Raw genomic sequence first — 6,714 nt, 5'->3', positions numbered from 1 at the left:
CGGTAACTCTCGGCTGAGTGAATGGATGATAGGAATGGCAAGGTCATCACACAGCCTTTGAAAGTACCAGAGTCACTCTGCACCCATCCTGACTCCTCATCTGAGCCAGAGGAGGCGGAATAGCATTGGTAATACCTCACAGGTTTGTTTTTTTTTCCTACTCTGCTTGAAATCCACAGGTACATCTCATGATGCCATTGCAACCCCCAACCCCCAATCCCTCTTCAAACTCTAAAATCCTCAGGGCGGCATGACTCATTGAGTCATTCAACAAACATTCACAGAGCACCTAATACATGCAGAGACGTGCCTCTGATAGGCTCCAGGGATACAGAGATGAAAGGACAGATGGACTCAGGCGTGTAGAGAGCTCATGTTTTAGTAAAGACAGGAGGACAATGACCAGGAGCAAATACATCAGAATCCAGAGTGGCTGGAGGGTGCGGGGATGGAGGAGGTAATCAAGTTGGACTAGGTGTTCAGAGGCTCAGAGTCAATGAACTCCAAGAAAGGGGCTCTTCCAAGTGGGAAAAATTACATTTTTATTAGCTTAGCTTAGTATAGGAACATAACCGGAAATGCCTGGTGCAGGAGGGAACAAGTTGATGGATGGCTGGATGATAAAATTCAGGGCAGATGCAAAGTAGTTCACATTTACAATGTCTTTAAGTCAATTCTTCTCCTCTTAGAAGTACAGCTTTCCTTCCAGCTAAGGCTGATGGAAATCTTTATGCTGATTCTTCTCACAGCCCTTCTCCCTAAGCAGTATCCTAGGGAGACTTGGCAAGAAACGCTGACTCTGGATCCAGCCTCCCAGGCTTGGCCACGGGTCGAGCAGGTGGGCTGGTGGCCACAGGAACCACAGTTGATGACCGGGCCATCTGATCCTGCTAATCTGAGGGCAAGCGAGACCATCACCCAAAACCGCCCTGGACGGATCAGTGTCAGAGGAGCAATCCGATGAGAGAGCCATTCACTCTCATCTGAAGGGAAAGAGTGGGTTTCACCGGGAGGCCAGCGGAGCCAAGCCTGCCTGCCAAGGCTTTTCCAATGGCATGAACCCCGGTTTTAGAAGATTCCAGGTGTGTGAGGACTTTGGAAAGGGGGACTTGTTTCAACCAGTGTACAACAACCAGTCGGCCGCTGAAGAAATGCAATTTCCCGTCATCCTACGAACGTGGGTTTGAAAGACAAAATACAAAGTGAAGATAGTAGCTCTGTTGGCTGAGGGCCTCCTGTGCTTTGCAGTTCCCACAGTTCTCCCCAGCCCTCTCGGTCAGCTGGTGAATGCTAGTGAATTGTTACTATTATCCCCATTTTACAGATCAAGGCACTGAGGCTCAGAGAAGAGAAAGAAGTGGTCTCCACTGCAGAAGTGTACATAGCTGAGTTAAAAGTTTAAATCAGGTCTTTCTGATGCCAGAGCCCAAGCTCTTGCATTTCCTTTAAGTAAGACTTTGATTTATGGAGAAATCTCATTCTCTTTGGCAGGGGTAGGGAACCCATGTGATAATTCTGAAATAAGACCATTTTATGAGTGTTAGGACCCACTGCAGTATTTTTGCCTGGAAAATCCCATGGACGGAGGAGCCTGGTAGGCTGCAGTCCATGGGGTTGCTGAGAGTCGGACACGACTGAGCAACTTCACTTTCACTTTTCACTTTCCTGCACTGGAGAAGGAAATGGGAACCCACTCCAGTGTTCTTGCCTGGAGAATCCCAGGGACGGGGGAGCCTGGTGGACTGCCGTCTATGGGGTCTCACAGAGTCGGACATGGCTGAAGTGACTTAGCAGCAGCAGCAGCATGAGTATTAGGTGGGGATTTTCAAAGGCCCTTTATATTGACTGGATGAATACTGTGGGTCTTTGGGAACTGCCCACAGCGGGGGTCAAGTGGTTGCAGCCACCCTCTCCCTTGGAGCCGGGGAGGGACCAGTTGAAATCCACTGCTGAATCTCATCACGCCACTCCAACTCCCAACCCCAAATTCCCTTCCAAACTCTAAAACCCCGAGCAGGAACAGGTGTGTTAACAAAGAGTTTATGAAAGAGAGGTCAAGACAAAAACCGTCACTGGGACACAAGGATTTCCTTTGCAAGGGGATTTATGAGCGAGACTGCCTTCTGACCCCCTGAGCACGCTGCCCCAGGGAAACCCGAAGGAAACAAGCTGTTGAGAGAACAAAGGGGCTTGTGTTCCGGGAGCTGGGTACCTTGCAGTCACAGGTGCTCTGGGATGGGGAGGGCCAACATGCCCGCCCCTCCACCGACTCTCTCACCACCCCGCTCCTGGACTGGGCAGCGCCTGCCTGGCTCTGGGTTGGAGTGATGTATCCATCCCGGCTCTGAAGGCCCTGGGGCACAGTCGGCTGCTCAGATGAGTCATCTGCTCCGGATTTTTAAATTCCCTCTGAAGACCGGTGACTCCCAGCATAGGTCTCTCCGCTGGGATCTCTGAGCGCCGGGTGCCTTTATCCAGCCGCCTACTTGGCATTGCCGAGCGGATAACTAATAGGATCTCGAATATGAAACGACCCCAAAGGGGTCTTGAGCCTTCTACCTGCTGCCATCTCCTCTGGTCTCATTTCAGGACACGTTGTCACCAGCCGCCCAGAGGCTCAAGTCACGACCCTGGGGGTCACGGTCGACTCCTCTGTCCTTCTCCCTCACCCCCGGTCCAGTCATCAGCAGGTCCTGCCGGCACCCCTCCAGGGGACCCACCGGAATCCCTCCACCCTGCTCGTCCCTCCCCAGGCTGAGCCGCGTCCCCTCCGCCCCTGCAGCTGCCGTTCTGTTCCTCCTGACCTCTGGCCTGAGCTTGGTCCCACCGGGTCCCGCCTGACCTTGCTCACAGGTCTCCTGCCACTGCACACTCTCTTTTTGGCTCCTTAGCCACACCAGGCAAGTCCCGCCTTGGCTCCTTCAGCCTGGAACGGTCCCCCGGGGTCTTGGCTCAGTTGACTTTCTATTGGTTAGTTCTCGGCTCATGCGTCACGTTCTCAGAGAGACGGAACCACCCATCGTGCATCTCAGAGCTTCCCCATCACTTGGTTTCTCATTTCACCCCTGTACCGTCTGTCCCCCTCGGTGATGGGCGAGGACTGCGCATCTCTTCCTCACCCTTCCTGACCCCAGGGCCTGGCGCTCAGCCTCACGTCTAGTAGCTGCTCTGGAGCCGAATGACTGTGACCCCAGCCTGTTTGCTAGAGTCACCCGTTGTTGCCCCACTGTCCACCTCATCCTCCCACTGGCCAGAATCTGGGAAGAGGGGCCACTGCGGCCCCAGACTGGCCACCCACGGCCTTGACTGTGCCCCATCCCCTCGACCTGGAGTCACACCTCCCTCCTGGCTTCTCCCCTCCCCTGGCTCCTAGCACTCCCCGCTGTCCGGCAGGTGCGAGGTTTTTGCTTCCATGGAATTTGGTCTGTCTGCTGTAGAAATGGCTAATAGATACCCCGGTGGGCGGGGCACCATCGGGGGCTGTGGATTCCTTCCAGAGCCCAGCAGCGTGGGAGAGTTTCAGAAAGAGCCCCGGAGACTCAGCCTGGAGGCCAGGCCTTCGTCCTGATCCTGGTCCTCATCAGGTGCCTGGTTTCTTTAGGCCTCAGCCGCCCATGGGATGAAGCCACTGCGTGTCTGAGATGTGGGCTGACCCCGGCTCCAGGCCTCTCCTGGAGTCACCTCCTCAAGAGGGAGGCGCCAAAGTTGCCGCTGATGGGCAATGTATTTCCCATCTGTTAACTGGAAATTAACTTAGCCCCGAGGGTGGTGAGCCTAGATTAATATTTAGAAAGGATTTACAAAGAAAAGGACCCAGTTAATCCTGATAGAGGGCTTTTCATTTCTATTTGTGAAGTGGGTGGGGACAGAGTCCCCGGCTAGGACAGTCCCCACTTCACTTTCCTGACTGAAAAGGTCCTTTGCTGATGCGGTTTCTAGCTTTGCAGCCACGAAGCCGGCCCCAGCTTCTGTGACTTCAGCCCCTCTGCTGTCGGGGGAACTCAGCACCCGACTCTGGTCCAAGGAGGAGACACCGGGGTCAAGTGGATGCTGACGGTGAGGGGGTAAAACTCCCAGACAGGATGAAGAGGTGGTGGTGACAACGGCCAAAGATGACTTTTTACACCATAAAGTGATTAAGACCTGGACTTTTTCAGTTGAATTTGAGCTTGAATCTTCCTCTACGCAGGGCAAGCTAGTTGGCTTATTTAAGCCTCAAATTCCTTATCTATTAAATGGAGGTAATAATAGCTTCTAATCACATGGTTCTTGTGAGAATAAGCAAGATAATACAGATAAAGCTCTTCTCCTAATGCCTGACAGGCATTAAGTGCTCAGTAAACACCGGCTATTAATATATTTAAGTATGAATATTAAACTTTGTAAAGTATGTGTGCTCACTGAGCTCGGGTACTCAGTCATGTCCGACTCTTTGCCACCCCACGGACTGTAGCCTGCCAGGTTCCTCTGTCCATGGGGCTTTTCAGGCAAGAATACTGAAGTGGGTTACCATTTCCTCCTCCAGGGGATCTTCTCGACCCAAGGATCGAGCCCGCATCTCCTGCATTGGTAGGCAGGTTCTTTACCTACTGAGTCATCAGGAAAGCCCTATAATATTTATAAACTATTATAAAGTACATTAGTATAATATATAGTGTATAGTATAACATTATCCTTTAGTACTAAAGTGTCCCTCCATCCCATCCGTCACTGATGACAGGATGTCCCCTTCATTCTCCAGAACTCAGATCTCACATTATCTTTTACACGTTTGTCCTTTTAAGGCTTGGGAGAAAACGTCAGCTGGGGCCTCAGAGGATGGAAACATCACATGATTTAGCTTTCAGAAACATTCCACCCCTGTGCACCAGTGATGAAAAGGGCTTTCAAACCTGGGGCTGGAAATGCACCCTTTCCTCCAGGGTTCCCCTACTTCCTCTCTTAAATGCCGCCTCCCGAAACCGCTCGAGGACACCTGCAGTCGCTCACACACTCACACACACCAGCTTATGTGTGGGCGATGCACCCTGGTGTGGACACACCCTCTTTGCCCTGGGGCTTAGCCCCCAGGGAAGGGTCCAGGTACTCTTTCCAGAGCGGCTCTCTAGAAGGTCTCCTGTGCTGGTCCCCTCCTGCCAGTTACTCTTGTTTGTTCATCCCCAGAAAGTCCTGAGCAGAACGTCAGGCAGAGGGAGTAACTTTGAGGTGCTGACCACTACCCTGCCCATGCCCCCAAGATCTTCTAACTGACTACAAGTGTAAAGACTGGGGGCAGGCATGTTAAAATTGCAGAGCAGTATTAGTTCATACTTGATAGATGTTTCCTTACAGTTTTGTAATGTCCCCCAACTTGGGATTTTTATTTTGTTTTATTTTACTTATTTATTTTTTTTTGCCACTTGGTTTTTGTTTTTCTATCCTTTTTGGTTGTTCTACATGTAGAATCTTAGTTCTCTTACCTGGGATTGAACCTGAGTCCGCTATGGTGGAAGGCAAATTCTTAACCACTGGACCACCAGGGAAGTCCTTAGGTTTTTTTTTTTTTAACTCCAGTGGGCAAGGATGGGGTCTTTTCCTCTTTTCTTCTTACCAAAACTTTTTGATGAAAGTTTCAATATACTGCCTGGCATTTATATAAATCAAACCAACCAGTCTGAGGAATTGATAAGTGCTCTGAATTTTTAAACATTCATGCTAAAATAAACAAGCATCCATCTCTAGCATCCTTTGAAAACTTTGGTCCAGACTTCCTTCCTTTTCCCCAGACCTAGCCTAGGCCCCTCTTGACACCTTTCAAGAATAGGGCAGACTTGTAGGTCAACTCCTGATGGTTTGACAGCATTTACTATCTCACTATAGGCAGTTGACTGAGTTCACAGCTTTGAGTCCATTCATCCTGCTCGGGCACCAGCATGTTGTGTTGTCGAGAGGGCAGGTGACTGGCCTTGAGATCGGCGTTTGCAGTGCTGCCGTTGTACACACTCACTCACTGTCAGTTCCCAGGTGGTGCAGTGGTGAAGACTCCTCCTGCTAACGCAGGAGATGCAGATTCAATCCCTGGGTCAGGAAGATCCCCTGGAGGGGGAAATGGCAACCCACTCCAGTATTCTTGCCTGGGAAATCTCATGGACAGAGGAGCCTGGCGGGCTACAGTCCATGGGGTCACAGAGAGTCGGACGCGGCTGAGTGACTGGAGGCACTCATATGAGCTCGAGGAGAAGCCACCTCATCCGTTTCTTAGACACGCGCTTGTTGAGTACCTGGTAGATACAAGGCATTGTGCTCTGGGGGTTTGTGAAGGCTACAGGCTGTTTTGTCCCACTAGGTGAGTTCACAGTGTTGATCGCGAGGATTACTATTTAGCGAACTAGGAATGTTAAGAAAAAAACAAAACAAAACAACAAGCTATAGATTTCCTTAAAAAAAAAAACAACAACAACCCCCAAAACCTTTATTTGAGGACTTCCCTGGTGGACCAGTGGTTAGGACTTCACCTTCCACTGCAGGGTGTGGGTTTGATCCCTGATCAGAGAGCTGAGATCCCGCATGTCTTTGGGCCAAAAAAAAACCCACAACACAAAAAAACAAAAAACAATATTTTAACAAATTTAATAAAGACTTTAAAAAGGATCCATATCAAAAAGAAAAAAAAATCTTAGAGAAAAATAAAACAGGGAACTCTGTTCAATGTTATGTGGCAGCCTGGATGGGAGG

Source organism: Dama dama, chromosome 32 (genome assembly GCF_033118175.1).
Source record: "Dama dama isolate Ldn47 chromosome 32, ASM3311817v1, whole genome shotgun sequence".
Lineage (NCBI taxonomy): Eukaryota > Metazoa > Chordata > Mammalia > Artiodactyla > Cervidae > Dama > Dama dama.
The sequence above is the reverse complement of the archived record's forward strand: the minus strand, read 5'-3'. Positions refer to the sequence as shown.